Source organism: Schistocerca americana, chromosome X, assembly GCF_021461395.2.
Source record: "Schistocerca americana isolate TAMUIC-IGC-003095 chromosome X, iqSchAmer2.1, whole genome shotgun sequence".
NCBI classification, from domain to species: domain Eukaryota; kingdom Metazoa; phylum Arthropoda; class Insecta; order Orthoptera; family Acrididae; genus Schistocerca; species Schistocerca americana.
Window position 1 is genome coordinate 355,363,657 of NC_060130.1, and position 20,251 is coordinate 355,383,907.

Below are 20,251 nucleotides of genomic sequence, written 5' to 3' on the forward strand. Positions count from 1 at the left end.
TTTTGGTAGAATAACTTCTTGTGGTGCACCACTTTAATTACATAGACATTAAGATGTGAATAGACATTTCCCTTATCTGCATTGTTGTCTTTAGTGTACTAGTTTTTCTGCCTGTGGGTTTGTCATGTTTAGATATAAGTTATTACATTTACTGCTGCTAGCTTTGCCAATTTGAATTTTTTGTCATTGCTGCTTGTGTTAATTGTTTTGTGCTGCTGCATTGCCTCATCCTTTAGTTTAGCATCTGAGCTTTGTAGATTTAAGTTAGCTTAAGATGGGGAAGAAATGCATTGAGAAGCTATAAGAAAATGGTTTGGCAAAAAGAGTAGTGTACAATGGAGAAATAATTATTTTGAAAGAAATATTAATAGAATACAGAAAGGAGGTATAGATAGGACTTTTTGGGAATAATGATGAATGAAGGGAGATCTCCAAGAAGTAAAGAAAGTTTTGTTTGCAAAATACTGCAGTAAAACAAACCCTGTCCTTTCCTTGTGTTATCCCACTATGTGTTTGTGTACTCTTTTATATTTGTGTTTTCCTGTCTTTATGTGTTTAGCTAATAAGATTTATGTTGTAGAATTTTTCAAATACTATGTTATTTTCTTCGTAAAGATATTTAGACATTATTTATTCTGTTTTGTTGTAATGATCATGTGTGAAATTAATGTTTCAAGAACTACTATCATTATTTTATTTATTTACTTATGTCATAATTCCTGTAACACTGATGTATATGTCTATTTCTATTCTTTTGTAAAGCCTGTATTACTACAAATGTTATCTGTACTATTATGTTCTTTAATGATGTTTTTTGTACCTTTGTAATTGTATTCTTATGTTGTACATTTATAATAATATAGACACCAGTTCTTCAAATTAAGTTACATTTCACTGCACACGTTTCTGTTGGTCATAGTAATGCACAATATGTGAGAAGTTGGGACTGTTAGTGTTTGCACGTCTGTTAATAACTCTGCAAGGAACTGGATAACAGCGTTGCTGGTTCTAAGGACATTTCAAAAAAAATTTTGTGAGTGCACAAGTGGTGGTTCATGGACTTGCAATATTGTCCACAAGACTCTTCGATGGTGATTGTGGCACCTGCACAGTCGCAACAGATGGCTGCTGGCCGTCTCTACAAGGACTACAGTGGGTCTGCATCTTTGATGGCCTACCAATACCATTATTTCTACAAGGACTGCAGTGGCTCTGCACCTCTGATGGCCCACCAATACCGTAATTTCTAACAGGACTACAGTGGTCTGCTCTGTGATGACCTACCTACCAATATTCTTCAAAACTTCGACTGACTCTGCTGTGGGTTTGCTCTGTTGTGGCCCATTATCTGTCTGCATGTCGAGAGTCAGCACTGTCTTTCCGTTGGAAGGACAACACTACTTCCTCAAGACTGCATGGAAATCCACTACTTCTGTGTGCATTTTCTTTTACTGCTCATACTTTGAGAAAAACACTGCAATTTTACTGTGATGAATGATCAGGACTGTCTTTATGGACTGTGAGAAAATTTTAGCTTTTGACCAACATTGTATCAATAAGTGTGTGCATTTTATATTTTTTTTATTGTTATTATGAAAAATTTTATCAAATCATTATTGACCACTGCCCAAAACAATTTGTAAATTTTTTTTTGGGAGCATGGGGGCTATGTAAGTAGGCTGGTTAGGTTTTCTTATTGGTAACGCCACGTAGCGCTCTCTGTGAAAATCACTGGCTGTGCTGTGTGCAGTCTGTGGCTAGTTTGCATTGTTGTCTGCCATTGTAGTGTTGGGCAGCTGGATGTGAAGAGCGCGTAGCGTTGCGCAGTTGGAGGTGAGCCGCCAGCAGTGGTGGATGTGGGGAGAGAAATGGCGGAGTTTTTAAATTTGTAAGACTAGATGTCATGAACTGCTATGTATTATATGATTTTTCAACACTATTAAGGTAAATACATTGTTTGTTCTCTATTAAAATCTTTCATTTGCTAACTATGCCTATCAGTAGTTAGTGCTTTCCGTAGTTTGAATCTTTTATTTAGCTGGCAGTAATGGCGCTCGCTGTATTGCAGTAGTTCGAGTAACGAAGATTTTTGTGAGGTAAGAGGTTTGTGAAAGGTATAGGTTAATGTTAGTCAGGGCCATTCTTTTGTAGGGATATTTGAAAGTCAGATTGCGTTGCGCTAAAAATATTGTGTGTCAGTTTAAGCACAGTCATGTATAATTTTTCCAAGGGGACGTTTCAACTTTATTAATATATTTTCTAATAATTACCAAATAAACGACGAGGGTGTCCTTTCGAATGCATGGAGCCCACAGACAAAGCCTGGAAGTAGGCAAGATGGAAGGATATTTTGTTCTACAAATGGGAAGACTTTGTTGAAAAAGTAAAATCTCCAAAACACGTGAAGATAGGTCTTCTTACAGTCACTTTGAAGCACACCTATAGAAATACTTAAAATTATCCCCAATTTTTGAAAATTTCTTCGATGTTTATATGATAATTTTTTTTTAGATAAGATACCCTAACATAAAAACATGTCTTAACAAAACTTTGTAAAATATTTTCTCGGTCATTTCTCGGAATTATATGTGGCATTCACTTGTTGATTTTTATCCTCCATAGTAATGTTCTTAAAACAAACATTTTTTAAAAAAAACTGTAACTCTAAAACATTCCTTTAATTTTAAATTTCAGTTCTACTTGTTCAAAACAATACAAATGGTAATTCAGTCGCTGAGAAAACCATTAGGCCGAAGTTAGCAAACTGTAAGTGTGACATGGACCCAAAGTGAATTAACTTAACAGCAAATTAATACGTTAAAAGTAAGTAAGTAATAAGAATTGTTTCCTTGCGAATATTGTGCAATTTTGGAAAAACTTATGTGATGTGAAAAAACTTAATATTTATGCTTAATATTTTAAAGAAAATTGGAAAAAAATAGAACTTTGGCCTCAAGTGGCCCTAGTTTACGGTTCTTATGTTTATGTAAAGTTAAATAAAAGCTTGTCAAAAGTTTTATTCAAAGCAAGAGGATAATTTTCACTTTTTGGATTTCGAAACGGATACGGCCGACCTCGATCTGGTGTTGGTATCTGTAAGATAGCCTTTCAAAATAAGTTTAATGAATTTCATACTGTTTGCTATTACTCCTTGTATGAAAAACTGTAATACTCAACGTAAGGAGATCAGTGCTACCGCTCCTAAATAAAGCAGTTCATTTTCCACAGCAGAACTTCAGGACACAACGACATTCGGAATTGCTTGCTAAATCGCTCGTGAGAATATGCTCCCATACCAAAATTTTTGGGAAAATTGTTAATGGTGCTAAGGAGGCAAAATGAGGCATCTGGTTCCCCACTTTTCAGACAGAATCTTGCAAACAGGAGCGTTTACGCCTTTCTTGTGCTGCGATAGGAGCATTTCTCTGCTGATAGACACAATACACGTACTTCTCAGTACATGAATGTATATGCTTTCTTTGTTGAAACTGTCTTAAATGTATGAAGTTTCTCTCAGCTGTTACAGAAAGTTCACAGAAATAGATCATATAAATAATCTTCGAACACGATTTCTTCAATGTAAAGGAAAGCACAGAAAAAACCCAGAATTACGCAGAGAAAATATATTTCAACGTCGCTGTCATCCTTTGATAAGCACTAAAGCAATATTGTTATGCTTTGCCAGCGGTATTGCTTAATTGCGGAAATGGGGAGATGGCAAATTTAGGGTTCGCACTGTGTAACGGATATCTTCCTTACGCCACTGGACCACTCCGACTGCCCAGCAGTAAATGTAAGCCGCTGTGCTCGCAGGAACACTCTGTGTGCTGCATACTTAGTGTTTCAGGGTGGTTACTTGATACATGTACGTCATACAAAGAGCACTTCATTAAACATTCAGTCGCCTTTTCTCATCACTCTCTCTTCTCAACTCATCGTCAGTTAAAAAGTTAACCGAAAGCAATTGTGTCTGTTAGTTAATGCATTTTCTGTACTGAATTTTACTAAAAATTAATAACACGCACCACTTTACTCTTGAAAGCAGCTACCGAGCGAATTTACACGATTTTTAGCACACTGGACTCGCATTCTGGAGGATGATGATTCAGATCACCGTGAGGCCTACCAGAGTTAGGTTTTCGTGATTTTCTTAAACCGCTTAACGCAAATTACGGAATCGTTCTTTTCAAACGGCGCGTGGCCGATTCCCATCCCAACTCTGAGCTTGTGCTCCGTATCTAATGACCTTGTTATCGACGGGACGAAAATTTCGATTCTTTCTCCCTTCCCTTCAACTCCGATGTTCCATGTCACACGAACAAGCGTAGTTTCGGCAAGATCCGTGACTACTTGAGCTTTTATTGGACAGTACCTTCAACTGCCTTGGCACTACACACCTTATTCCTCAACGGTGGCAACGGACAGACTATGAGCCCCTTAACGAAAATCTATTCGCAGTCACGATTATGAACCAGCTTCTCCTGTATATTGGAATGACAACGCAAATTTGCGCCGGCCCGGGACTCGAACTAGGATTTCTCGCATTACGCGAGCAGTCGCGTTAGCCTCTTCGGCTATCCGAGCACGAATCACGGCTAGAGCAAAACTTCCATACATCGTGGTCCATATGTCATAACTTGCACTCGTAAGGTATGTGTATTCCCATCAAGGAAGGAAACATTTATTGATAGTGGAGGGCCTCGTATTGGCGAATATATACGAAACACCAATGCCTGTGTTATTAAGAAGTACGATGCGATGTTCTTTTGAACATGCATACATTTCTGGCCGTTGTTCGTTCTCTGTTGGCCGAAGCAGTTAAAGCGATCGCTCGTGTAGAGTGGGAAGTCCGGGTTCGATCCCAGTCCTGCACAAATTTTCATTGTCGTTGCGCCAATATACAGCCGAAGGCGATTCATATTCGCAACTGCAAATGCATTTTCTGTATTTATTGATGGCTGCAGTGCCTCTTCCTTCGGATATGGATACGTGTCTGAAGGAATATTGCATCGTTGTTCTTACTAATACAGGCACTGCTATTTTGTGTTTCTTATGAGCTCGTTGCTAAACGGGGTGAGACTACTCAAAGCGTCTCTGAAGAAAAAAAAAAAAAAAAAAGAAAAGAAAACGGCATTGGAGGTTTCTGGTTGAGATGTTGTGCTGTGAAGGGTCAAAGCTCACGGTATTAATACATGTAGCACTTGTGTTTGTGAGTTTTACATGTTTCCTCCTTTTTAATTTTGAAGCAAATAATTTAGAGTTGTGTTGATACTGGACGCAGTAATCGATGTGACGTTCTGTTTCCCTATTGAGTTATGTGAACTACACAGTTTCCCAAACGTTGGGATCAAAGCTCTACAGGCCACAGAACATCTTACGCCGAGTACTTTGGGATAAGGAACTAACAGCAGAAAATCAATATTCAAGTTTTAAATTCCATTAGAAACTTACTTGTTTTAGTAACAATTTAAGCCCACAACTACTGACTACCAGTCTGAATGCATGCACATTAAATATCCATGTGTCATTTGTACGTCGCCATCGGTAGCGAAAACTCATCTGAAAAGTTCCTCTTTAGTTTCCACTGGAGTTTCATACACTGTGTCTTCACATAGCCAGCGACTTTGCTAGGTTATGGCAGCCGGGTTGCGTGATCTTGTGAGGACGCAGTTATGTGACGGGAGAACAAAAGAGCGCGGGAAAAGAAAGTGAAGAGCCAAGGGGAACAAGAAGGGAACAGATCTGAATCCTCTAAAATTTGAAGAGGGCTAAGATGTATGAAACGAAATCTTGAGGAAATTCAGCATGGACTTTTTTGAGCATCAGTTCCGCAATACCTCTCTCTCCGAAGTGCAGATACACATGTTTTTTGTTTTTAGCTACTAGATGGATTTATGTAACCTGCCGTAGCGGGTGTATTTTAAATTTGAATAGCAATGGAACAATGAAAAACGAATCGCGATATTGTTTTATGCAACACGCCTTTGAGCTGCGTGTCGTTCCGTGCTTTGAACTGAATCATATAAACTATAATTATTGAAATGTGTATCAACGTATAAGCAGGCGAAGCGCCGATGAGGATTAAACAAAAGAAGGGAGGAATGTCGAAAAGGTGAGGTTGGGCGGGGGGGGGGGGGGGTGGTCGATAAGTTGTAGTGCAAAGTACAAATTTGCCCTGGGCTCCAATTTACTGGTACCTAATCATTCCTGAGTTTGACATGGAAGGGGTAGGAGGTTAGACTGTTAGGGAGGCAAGATTTCCCTGTCTGTCATAAAATAGGCTTGGGGAAGTGGAATATGGCGTTTTAATGGTAAAGGCTGCCACTCAACCTTTCTCTCTTTATTTTTTGGTATAAATTAAGGTGCTTCCAACAGTGTGAATCGTTTGTTTGAGGAAAGCGCCTGCTAGTTAAGTTGTTATCATTGCTTATTGCGGAATGGTAAAATGTCGTAAAATGTGCAGCCGTGTTGCTTAGGATGTAACCTGTTTACCTCCACATGGACTAGGACGGATACTAGAATTTTTCAGTGCTAAGTGATGAGATTTTTAAACAAATGGTACGCGCATCTTTACTTGATTCAGCTAGATCACTGCATCCCAATTGTTATTTTAAATTAAAAAAATGGTTCAAATGGCTCTATGGGACTTAACATCTTAGGTCATCAGTCCCCTAGAACTTAGAACTACTTAAACCTAACTAACCTAAGGACATCACACACATCCATGCCCGAGGCAGGATTCGAACCTGCGACCGTAGCAGTCCCGCGGTTCCGGACTGTAGCGCGTAGAACCGCACGGCCACCGCGGCCGGCTATTTTATATTAATTGAGTAACTACGTTTAGTATGTAGTCTGATTATTGTGGTTGTAAAATCACGGAGAAAGCGTATGTTAACTGTGTTGTGATGAAGTTTATAATAATTTGTTTCTTTTGTGTTAGATCAACTATTTTCTTCCTGTTAATGTATGATGATTGCTTAAGTGCTTATTTTTGTGTCTGAGCTTCACCTTTGTGTTGGGGCGACACAGTTTTTTTTTTCAAATATCGCTTTAAGTCCTCCCGTCTTCGATTTTTGCAAGCAATTCTAATCTTTCGAAAATACAAAATTTTATGTTACGTTAAAGAAAAAGGCAAATTTTAGGAATTTGAAGCCGAAACGGACAAAAATATGTGCTCCCATGGAAAATTAGATGAAAGTGCATCCGTTCTCTCGCCGTCGTACTACTGTTATACTGACATGAAAATACTTGCACAAGAGAGACTAGCATGGAGAGCCGCATCAAACCAGTTTTTGAACGGATAAGATGGAGGAGGAGGAGGAGATTAGTGTTTAACATCCCGTCGACAACGAGGTCATTAGAGACGGAGCGCAAGCTCGGGTGAGGGAAGGATGGGGAAGGAAATCGGCCGAGCCCTTTCAAAGGAACCATCCCGGCATTTGCCTGAAGCGATTTAGGGAAATCACGGAAAACCTAAATCAGGATGGCCGGAGACGGGATTGAATCGTCGTCCTCTCGAATGCGAGTCCAGTGAGCTAACCACTGCGCCACCTCGCTCGGTAACAGTATTTGCAGTAACTTACTTTCGCGCTGGACTCAAGAGGAAATCAGGTCCCGAGGAATCGTAAAATTGACGTATTCATTTTTCAAATTGGATGGCAATTGAAGTGGGTGTAGAGGAAGCGCCTGCGGCGGCTGTTGGAGGGCGCAGCTGAGAGGGGACTGCACGGCGGGCATGCCCAGCGCTCGGTCGATGAGCGGAGCCCCCTATCCCCTATCCCCTATCCCCTGCCCCTTCCCGTACACGCCACAGGCAATTACCGGCCGCGGCCACGGCGGGCAGCCTGAATACGCCAGGGGATCAGGCGCCGCCATCAATTACCAAATTATAAACAAATTAATTTCCCTATTGCCTAATGGAAACGGAGAGATCTGCGCCAGCTAGGGGCTTCGTCGCTCTTTCTATTCAATTATTCGCCTACCCAGAGTGCGGAAGAAAATTTACGTCGGCGCCACGTGTACGTCACCTAGCCACCAAAGTTTATGTACGGAAAACAGAGGGAAAGGGATTTATAGATTGCTTGTTCATTCCAACATGTAAAATCATACAGTATGTCAGACAGGTTCAGTGCGAGCTAAATAAGCTCAACACACTTTCGGAAAAGCTTTTAAACCCGATGGAAACTATAAATGAAGGTTTCTTTTTCATCTACTAGTAGACATTTACACTACTGGCCATTAAAATTGCTACACCACGAAGATGACGTGCTACAGACGCGAAATTTAACCGACAGGAAGAAGATGCTGTGATATGCAAATGATTAGCTTTTCAGAGCATTCACACAAGGTTGGCGCCGGTGGCGACACCTACAACGGGCTGAAATGAGGAAAGGTTCCAACCGATTTCTCATACACAAACAGCAGTTGACCGGCGTTGCCTGGTGAAACGTTGTTGTGATGCCTCGAGTATGGGGGAGAAATGCATACCATCACGTTTCCGACTTTGATACAGGTCGGATTGTAGCCTATTGCGATTGCGGTTTATCGTATCGAGACATTGCTGCTCGCGTTGGTCGAGATCCAATGACTGTTAGCAGAATATGGAATCGGTGAGTCCAGGAGGGTAATACGGAACGCCGTGCTGGATCCCAACGGCCTCGTATCACTAGCACTCGAGATGACATGCATCTTACCCGCATGGCTGTAACGGATCGAGCAGCCACGTCTCGATCCCTGAGTCAACAGATGGGGATGTTTGCAAGACAACAACCACCTGCACGAACAGTTCGACGACGTTTGCAGCAACATGGACTATCAGCTCGGACACCATGGCTACGGTTATCCTTGACGCTGCATCACAAACAGGAGCGCCTGCGATAGTGTACTCAACGACGAACCTGTGTGCATGAATGACAAAACGTCATTTTTTCGGATGAATCAAGGTTTTGTTTACAGCATCATGATGGTCGCATCTGTGTTTGGCGACATCGCGGTGAACGCACATTGGAAGCGTGTATTCGTCATCGCCATACTGGCGTATCACCCAGCGTGATGGTATAGGGTGCCATTGGTTACACGTCTCGGTCACCTCTTGTTCGCATTGATGGCACTTTGAACAGTGGACGTTACATTTCAGATGTGTTACGACCCTCGTGATGGCTGGGTGTTGTGTGCTGTCCTTAGGTTAGTTAGGTTTAAGTGGATCTAAGTTCTAGGGGACTGATGACCATAGATGTTAAGTCCCATAGTGCTCAGAGCCATTTGAACCATTTGTTACAACCCGTGGCTCTACCCTTCATTCGATCCCTGCGAAACCCTACATTTCAGCAGGATAATGCACGACCGCATGTTGCAGGTCCTGTACGGGCCTTTCTGGATACAGAAAATGTTCGACTGTTGCCCTGGCCAGCACATTCTCCAGATCTCTCACCAACTGAAAACGACTGGTCAATGATGGCCGAGCAACTGGCTCGTCACAATACGCCAGTCAGTACTCTTGATGAACTGTAGTATCGTGTTGAAGCTGCATGGGCAACTGTACCTGTACACGCCATCAAAGCTCTGTTTGACTCAATGCTAAGGCGTATCAAGGCCGTTATTACGGCCAGAGGTGGTTGTTCTGGGTACTGACTTCTCAGGATCTATGCACCCAAATTTCATGAAAATGTAATCACATGTCAGTTCTAGTATAATATACTTGCCAATGAATACCCGTTTATCATCTGCATTTCTTCTTGGTGTAGCAGTTTTAATGGCCAGTAGTGCAGTCCTAAAATGTGGGATGGAAATACTTCTCGTACCTCAATCATTTCTTACCTTTCCTCCACAATAAGTTTCTTTATGGTCATTCCAACTTACGTGACTCTGGGCGGTTGCTCTTAGCTATTCCACGAATGTTACTGTTTCCAGTAATATATCGCCAACAGTGTAATCGAACAGTAATGGATGTCTTCACCAACTGATGCCTAATACCTTAGATTTATTTATTTTGAAGATTAACTGCCTGTCGCTGTACTATTCACAGATTCTTTGCAGGTCTTCCTGCTTGCGCTATTTTCTGCTTTCTTGTGGCCGGCCACGTCAAGGGATTACATATTCACGAGCTTTCGAACGAGTCCTCCAGGTTATTATCAACTGGTGACCGTCACGCTGTTGCTGCTTCCATCGAGTGTTCCGAGAACGATGATACTTACCTTTAGACAACACCACAGTTACGGTACAATCTGAGAGTGCTGCTGAACGTATTGGATAAAACTTCATGTACATTGAGAACATGACGCCATTCCTTATGATCGTTTCTTAGTGAAGCACCTAAAAAACCTTGTTTCGACTTCACGTATTTTTGCCCATTTTGGCTTTAAATTCCTGAAAGGTACCTATTTCTTCAATATAACATAAAATTCTTGTATTTTCGAAAGATTAGAATTGCTTGCAAAAATCGAAGGTGGGAGGACTGAAGGCGAACAGACTCTCATTGTAGGAAAGCGAAGCCATTGTCGAATTTTTGTTAGCCACTCGGCAAACTAAACTAGTACGTTGTGTACTGATGGAATGCGAATAGGACAACAAGAGTGTAGTCGTATTATAATGTGGCTGTCCGCATTTCCGCACTGTATGACAGATGGAAAAATTATATTCTCCCAAGCATCCAACAAAGAAGTTCATTGTTATGTTTTCATGCACATCAGTTTTTCCTGCTATTTCGGAATTGCGAATTTTTTCTCGTACCTTTCGATAGCAGAGCATTTGTGAAGCAGATTATTTCGTAAACATTGTTTAAAATTATACTAAGAAAACTCGGAATTCAGTTGTTCACTTTTATTATAATTTTTAAGTTTCTTAGTTTAATTTTTATATAAAAGAGCAGCAAGCAATGTGAAAATGCCTTTCCTGTGGGGCAAAGCATGAATGTTTTTAAAATGACGTGCCAAGTTTAGACTTTATAAAGTCTGAGTCATAACAAAAATCACTTCAGTGACAGGATAGTCGGAAAACTAAAATTGCTAAACTGTGTAGTACTTTTTTATTTTATTTTGCTAAATTTAACTGCCGGTGTCCCTTAACAGTACTAAATACTTTTCACATGCAGTTCTGTATAGCAACTTGTTTCATCCATGTATTAGGTTTCGAGTGATAAAAAGTCGGCATGCAGAGGGAGCGTTACATTAGGCAAACCTTGAACGAAAATCATAATTGAAGCAAACGCTTTAAAGAAAGGCATCTGATGAATTCATTGAAAAGAACCACTTTTGCAGTGACTTGTGTCACGCTATTGTGGCAACAAACATGCCTTTTCGAAAACCAGAAAGTCCTGTTTCAAAGGTTTTCTGAGAAGTGCTGCGATCAGTCTGCTCCTGCAGAGTCAACTTTGCACAGAAAATTATGTGGATTCAGCTTACACTGACGAACTGCACGGAATCAGAATATATTGGAAAGGCATTGAATATGGATTTCTGTTGATGGAACTGCTGACTGTCTTGACCGCTACACTGCAAATTTATCATTGGGAAGTTGCATCCGGATGTGTCATCCAGGGCTTACTTGATTTGTTCAAAACACCCCCCAAGGACAAGCCAGTAAATAGTTGCACACTTTGTCAACAGTGGGCTGTATGGGCTATATATTCAGATGACATGGATGGAAACAAAGTGCTTCTGGTCTTCACAGATACCGCTCCATATATGTTTGCACCGTTTAAATTACTTCAAGTATTGTAGCCTTCGATGCTGCATGTAACTTGTGTACCACATGGTTTAAACTGTATACCAGAATAAGTAAAGCTAGAATTCTCTAAGGTAAATAAATTAATCTACACAATAAAGAAAGGTTTTGTTAAGGCACCATCAAGGATACAGGCATTCAAGGAACTACTTCGAGATGTCCCCTTGACAGCTGAACCTGTTGTTACCCTCTGGTGCACATGGTTAACAACAGCGGAATACTACAATAAGCATTTCCCAGCTGTCCAGAAGGTATTACTCATAGATCCCTCAACCCAACAGGATTTGGCTTATACGGGAGCCAACTACACATTTGTGGTAAGAATTATTTCCGAATTAGAAGGTACGGGCAAAAATGCAAAAGATTTTGCAGAAAAACACCGGCCTGAAGGAGTTATGCGCAACAGCATACATACTTAGCGGAAAAACCAGCTCCCCTGATTGGAGCACTCCTGTGCAACAAGTGCCGAATATGAAGTACGCCGCTATCACATCCGTTGATCTAGAATGTTTTTTCCATACATAAATTATTGCTGACTAATAAGCGCTATAGTTTTTCTCTGAAAAACACAGAAAAGATTTTACTTATTTACTGAGAATCCAACTATGATCTGAATGTTTGAAACCACTATTTATCCGCTATTTTACATGTTGTACGTATTTCAACGTATGGCTATATGTGTTTGATACGGTATTTTTGTCTTGGAAAAGCTAATAAGTTTGGGATGGGTTTGAACATTAAAATAGGATAACGTTTGCTGTGTTGTTAAACTGTACATATTTTCATTTTCATTGTTTTTAATGTATATTAATATGCCCATAATTCGATACTGTGTATTATACATTATGTTTAGTTTTTTTACATAATACTTTTTAGGGACTATTTTAGTTTTGATACAGACTAAATGAGGTACTGAAAGAATCTATTTTAGACGCCTAAAAAGCACTTTTTAAGACCTAAAAATCCGCGTTCTAGTTGTTACCCAACACATGATTTTTTTGTTCAGTCTAGAATTTTTTTGCTTCTGTAGGGACTTTCAGGGTGAATGTAGGGACTTTTCACGTGTCATGTAGGGATATGGTCGAAAATGAGTTGACAATACTTCGGTGCTGTGCTTGGGCGCGGAGCGGTCGCACGCAACTGCCTCGTGGACAGATAGTATGAATAATTTGGTAGAAGGATAATTAAGAACTGAAAGTGGCAAGTCGCATCGCAGAAGAAAGGTGCTTGAGTAATTTAGTTACTTCGTGGAAGAGCTCACGAGATTAACTAAGAAAACTGTGCTTGAAACAGTGTCGTGTTTGAGAATTAGTAGCTGTCGAGGAGAAACATACCGATAATAGAACGTAAGTGAAAACGCTTCCATGATCTGTGATTACCTATTTAATTAGTGTGGAAACGCAATGTAGCAATGATTACTTCAGTGCGACTGTGATACAAGCTTAACTGTCAACTCGAGACTGGGTGCATGTAGGTATTGTTAGGGGCAATAAAACAAAGTAATTCGACTTGCTACTGTTGTCATTTCAAAGTGACACTTGCTGTTCTTTAACTGAATAATTTTAATATTTGAAAAGTATGAGAGACACGCACTCGTACTAAGCACATGGTCAGGTTTATTTCATTACGAAGGGTGTTCTCCACGCAAAGCTCCCATACTTGAGTCCAGTAGTCCGATATGTATCAAATAAATCTAAAATAAAGAAGAAAATATGCCATTAACGAACTAGAGCTTTACACACTCTACGTGCTTGGTGAGCACATACGCTATCCTCGCCGAACTGTTCCACACAAGTGCAAACCTGCTCCTCGGCAGTCTTCTGATCCTTCAGAGAGTATCGTATTTCTGTAAGGCTGCATTGTCTAGCCTTCTGCCGCATTTATCTAGGAATAGTCGCATGTGGTATGTCCCGCACGACTGAGGCACATTGCCTTGCGAGAGGCAATCAGAGACCGCAGTGCGAGTGTCAGTCAGGAAGCACGTGGTCAAGGCTGAAGCCAAAGTAGGTCGCTGGACCCTCATGTTGCTACACAGATCTGGGTGAGATCGCCACATATTCTTGGCTTTAAAAAATGTTCTCCACTCGCGTTTCACTTGCGCTTATTACAGGACGTATTGTTTTCGAAACAAGTCTTATGCGGAAAAATTTCTTGCGTCACAAGTTTATTTAAATTGTAATGCAACACGGTATTGCTGCGTGTTAGTTTTGGAAACGTGGACAGACGTGTGTAACAATATCCTGTTGTGCTTCTCACTTCTGTGAACCTTTGTGGTAATCAGCCTTCCTCTCTCTCAACTACCAATAAGTAAATTGTTCTGATCATGCTATTTTTTGCTCATGTAGTAAAATTAGGAACTCCATGGCGTTTGTGCAACATTTGAGACGGTTTACACTCGCGTATAAGGCTATCTATCATGCAATCAAAGTCTTTGAACATCGGATTATCTTTATAAAAGTATCAGTCAGCATTCATGTATTCATCGTACTTCCCTTTTTTTGAGCAAGGAACCATCTGGTTCGGCTTGTTCGCAACAGTACTGTGTTTGAGATGACTCTTTCTTCCATTTAACGCCACCTTACCTACAGCAAATGTACATGCTTTTTTTTTTCTCCATGCGCTGTGCTTAGTATTATGAGACATTCTCAGATCCACGTAAAATATTTGTTCCACTGTTTCTCGCTGAATGCAGTTCCGACAGCAGCAACGACGTCGGATCAGCGATTTATACAAGGTCATCAATAATTATTAGGGTTTAGAAAGTTCGTTTTCTTGGTAGTTATTTTCATATTGTACAAGTGACAAACACATTTGAATTCCATTTGTCATCGTCTATAAGATGGAACTCAGCATACGAAGCATTTATTTGCTTTACAGAATTCCATCCTAATATTAGTTAATTTGTATCCTTCAGAAACACATCAGTAAAAATTACGTTTTATTTGCGAATGTTCAACCATTTGTCGTTAAGTATTTCTCCCCTACCAGCAGTTCACGCAACGACATCGAAGACACAGAAATAAACACGTTCATTAACAGGAAGAAAATAATTGGTCTAACACAAAAGAAACAAATTATCATAAACTTCATCACAACATAGTTAACACGTGTTTTCTCCGCGATTTTACAGCCATGATAATAAGACTATGTCCTAAACGTAACTAATCAGCTAAAATAAAATAACAATTGGGATGCAGTGATCTATGTGAATCAAGTAAAATGTTTCAAATGGCTCTGAGCACTATGGGACTTAACTTCTGCGGTCATCAGTCCCCTAGAACTTAGAACTACTTAAACCTAACTAACCTAAGGACATCACACACATACATGCCCGAGGCAGGATTCGAACCCGCGACCGTAGCAGTCGCGCGGTCCCAGACTGTAGCGCCTACAACCGCTCGGCCACCCAGTCCAGCAGTCAAGTAAAGACGCATGTTCATTTGTTTAAAAATCCCATCACTTAGCAAGTACTGAAAAATTCTAGTATCTGTCCCAGTCGATATGGAGGTGAACAGGTCATCACATAAGAAAGACAACTGCTTATGTCACGATATTTTACCATTCCATAATAAGTAATGTTAACAACTTAAGTAGTGGATGCTTTTTTCACGCATACAATTCACGATGCTAGAAGCACCTTAATATATACAAAAAAATGAGAAAGATTGAGAGGCAGCCTTTATCATTAAAACGTCATGTTTCGCTTCCCCTAGCCTATTTTACGATATACAGGAAAGTCTTGCCTCCGTAACATGTCGAGCTCAAGAATGATTAGGTCCCGGGAAAATGGAGCCCAGGGACACTTGTACTATTCAACACCACTTGCCCCCCATCCCCCCTTCCCATTCCGAAATCTCCTCCCTTTTTTGTTTAATCCTCATCGGCGATTACCCTGCTTATTCGCTGATACACATTACAGTAATTCTTTTTTGCATGATACGGTTCAAATCACGGAACGACACACTGCCCAAAGTCGGTTGCATACCCACATGTCGCAATTCATTTTTAATTGTTCCATTGCTATCCAGATTCAAACTATACTCGCTACATTTTCGCTGCGGTGGCTCACATGGCTCCATCTAGTAGCTAAAAACAAAAAAAAAAACAAGTCTATCTGCACCAGGGAGAGAGAGAGGTCTTATGGAACTGTTGCCCAACAAAGCCCATGCTGAATTTTCTCGAGATTTCGTTTCATACATCTTAGCCCTCTTCAAATTTTAGAGGATTCAGATCTGTTCCCTTCTTGTTCCCCTTGGCTCTTCACTTTCTTTTCCCGCGCTCTTTTGTTCTCCCGTCACATAACTGCGTCCTCACAAGGTCAAGCAACCCGGCTGCCATAACCTAGCAACGTCGCTGGCTATGTGAAGACACTGTGTATGAAACTCCAGTGGAAACTAAAGAGGAACTTTTCAGATGAGTTTTCGCTACCGATGGCGGCGTACAAATGACACATGGATATTTAATGTGCATGCATTCAGACTGGTAGTCAGTAGTTGTGGGCTTAAATTGTTACTAAAACGAGTAAGTTTCTAATGGAATTTAAAACTTGAATACTGATTTTCTGCTGTTAGTTCCTTATCCCAAAGTACTCGGCGTAAGATGTTCTGTGGCCTGTAGAGCTTTGATCCCAACGTTTGGGAAACTGTGTAGTTTACATAACTCAATAGGGAAACAGAACGTCACATCGATTACTGCGTCCAGTATCAACACAACTCTAAATTATTTGCTTCAAAATTAAAAAGGAGGAGACATGTAAAACTCACAAACACAAGTGCTACATGTATTAATACCGTGACCTTTGACCCTTCACAGCACAACATCCCCACCAAAAACCTCTAATGCCGTTTTCTTTTCTTTCTTTCTTTTTTTTTTTTTTTCTTCAGAGACGCTTTGAGTAGTCTCACCCCGTTTAGCAACGAGCTCATAAGAAACACAAAATAGCAGTGCCTGTATTATTAAGAACAACGATGCAATATTCCTTCAGACACGCATCCGTATCCGAAGGAAGAGGCACTGCAGCCGTAAAGAATTACAGAAAATGTGTTCGCAGTTGCGAATATGAACCACATTCGGCTGCATATTGGCGTAACGACCTCTATTTCGCACTTTACTGCTTCGGCCATCTGAACATATATCACTGCCAGACATGCATGCATGTTCATAGGAATATCGCATCGTACTTCTTAGGAACACAGGCACTGCTATTTCGTATTTATGCGCCAACACCAGGCCCCCCACTCTCAATAAATGTGTCCTTCCTGGATGGGAATACACGTACCGTACTAGTGCAAGTTGTAACATATGGAGGACGACGTATGGAAGTTTGGGTTTAGCCGTTATTCGTGCTCGGATAGCCGAAGAGGCTTACGCGACCGCTCCCGTAACGCGGGAAATACGAGTTCGAGTACTGGGCCGGCACAAATTTTCGTTGTCGTCATTCCAATTTACAGCTGAAGCTGGTTCATATTCGAGACTGCGAATAGATTTTCTTTAATGGACTCATAGTCTGTCCGTTGCTACCGTTGAGGAACAAGGTGGGTAGTGTCAAGATACTGGCCAGGAGCGCTCAGGTAGTCACGGATCTTCTCGAAACTAAGCTCGAGCGTGTAACAGGGAACATCTGAGTTCAAAGGAAGGGAGGAAGATTGGAGATTATCGTCCCGTCGGTAACAAGGTCATTAGAGACGGAGCAAAAGCTCAGTTTTGAAGGAAATCGACTATGCATCCACTGAAAAGAACGATTTCGGAATTTGCTTTAAGCGGTTTAAGAAAATCACGAAAACCTAACTCTGATTGGCCGCACGGGGATCTGAATCTTCATCCTCCAGAATACGAGTCCAGTGTGCAAACAACTGCGTGAATTCGCTTGGTAGCTGCTTTCAAGTGTAATAAAATCAGTACAGAAAGTGCGTTAACTAACAGACGCAACTGCTTGTGGATAACTTTTTACTGACGATGAAATGAGAAGAAAGAATGATGAAAAATGGCTGCTGAATGTTTAATTAAGTGCTCTTTGAACGACGTACATGTATCAAGTCAGCACCCTGAAACACTATGTATGCAGCACACAGTGTTTGTGCGAGCACAGAGGCGTACATTTACTGCTGGGCAGTCGGAGTGGTACAGTGGCACAGGGAGGATTTCCGCCACGCAGTCGAACCCTAAATTTGTTTTCTCCCTATTTCCGCAGTTAAGCAAAAAATACTAAAGACCATTGACAACGCATAGCAATATTGCTTTAAGTGTTATCAAAAGAAGATACTGACGTTGAAACATATTTTCTCTGGGTAATTCTGGGTCTTCTCTATGCTTTCCTTTATGTTGAAAAAACTGTGTTCGAAGATTATTCATATGATCTATTTCTGTGAGTTGTCCGTAACAGCAAAGAGAAATTTCATACAATTAAGACAGTTTTAACAAAGAAAACATATACATTCATGTACTGAGAAATACATACTTTGTAACATAATTTCTGAGTCTGTAGGGAACGGGCTTTCATAGCAATAAATTATGCTGTTCTGATTTAATTTTTGCACCTACTTTTACGTTTATTATGTCTACCAGCAGGAAAATGCTCGTATCGTAGCACAAAAAATGGGAATACACTATAAGATTTTGTCTGAAAAGTGTGGCAGCAGCTGCCTCGGTCTGTGTTCCTCAGCACCTTTAAAAAGTTTCCTCAAAAATTTTTGGATGGGAACATATTCCTCTCTTTGTAACATGCAACTCACCACTCGCTCTCACAAGCTTCCTTAACTGTAACTCTCTCAGTCCCACTAGTCCAATGCAGTAAGTCGTTCATACTCATCCTCTCCCACTTGACTATTCTCACCCAGTCATTCAGCTCATCTCACTTTTATTACCCCTTTATTCCTCTCTGTCACTGTCTCCTGTCTCACAACCACAGTCCCCTTCGTTCTGTGCTACTACTACGATCTGCTCTCACTGTCGCTGTCTCCCTCTTGCTCTCTCTTACTGCTACTACCTCATTAATTCTTTCCCACTGCCACTGTGTCCCTCTCTTTCTCTTACACTGCTATTGTCTCCTTCTCTCTTTCTATGCACAACCACTATCTACTATCTTCCAGTACATATGTATGCATTGAACTGGAGACCTAGAAACGGCGGAGAGGCTTCGTCCCCGGCGTAGCCCTCGGTGGTACACAACCTCACAACAGGCTACAGCAGTCCACTCACCCCACCGCCGCCCCACACCGAACCCAGGGTTATTGTGCGGTTCGGCCCCCAGTGCCGCCCCCCCCCCCCCCCCCACCCGGGAACGTCTCATTTCACACGTGTGTAACCCCAATGTTTGCGTGGTAGAGTAATTATGGTGTACGCGTACGTGGAGACAGTGTCTGCGCATCAATCGCCGACATAGTGTAACTGAGTCGGAATAAGGGGAACCAGCACGCATTCACCGAGGCAGATCGAAAACCGCTTTAAAAACCATCCGCAGGCTGGCCGGCACACCGGTCCTCGACACTAATCCGCCGGGCTGATTCGTGCCGGGGACCGGCACGCCTTCCCGCTCGGAAAGCAGTACGTTACACCGCACGGCTGGCCGGGCGGACATCTTCCAGTACTTTTTCGACGCTTTCCCACTGCCGCTGTCTCCTTCTCTCTCAGCACAAAAAATGCTAGAATACGTTTGTACACCAAAATTATTGGGAAAATTTTTTATAGGTGCTGAGGGAGGTAGAACGAGACAGCTGGTACACCACTTTTCAGTTAGTCTTTTAAACAGGAGAATATTCGCCTTTTTTGTACTCTGATAGAGGCAGAATGGTAGTGAAACATGGACTGTGGGAAAACCGGAACAGAAGAGAATAGAAGCATTTGAGATGTGGTGCTATAGACGAATGTTGAAAATTAGGTGGACTGATAAGGTAGGGAATGAGGAGGTTCTACGCAGAATCGGAGAGGAAAGGAATATGTGGAAAACACTGATAAGGAGAAGGGACAGGATGATAGGACATCTGCTAAGACATGAGGGAATGACTTCCATGGTACTAGAGGGAGCTGTAGAGGGCAAAAACTGTAGAGGAAGACAGAGATTGGAATACGTCAAGCAAATAATTGAGGTCGTAGGTTGCAAGTGCTACTCTGAGATGAAGAGGTTAGCACAGGAAAGGAATTCGTGGCGGGCCGCATCAAACCAGTCGGTAGACTGATGACCAAAAAAAAAAAAAAAGAAAAGAGGCAGTTTCCGCTGGTTCTTTCAATGTCCTACTACAGCAGGGCAGATTAGACGTATGAAAAGAACTTAAGCGGTCAGTAAAATTTTAATAGTTTACTTTCGTGAAACTCAAATAGTGCCAAACTAATTTTATACCTCAAGCCGGATTTTATGTACACAAAAATTTTGAATGTGCATGAATAACACGACATTGTGTTCTCAGATCTCTTTTGATGATAACAGAGACACTTTACAGCGTATTTGTCAATGCTACGTCACTTTATAAATTAAGTTTTCGCCTCACACTAGATTTTACGAAGGTATTTTACTTTTGCAAGTAATATAACTTTA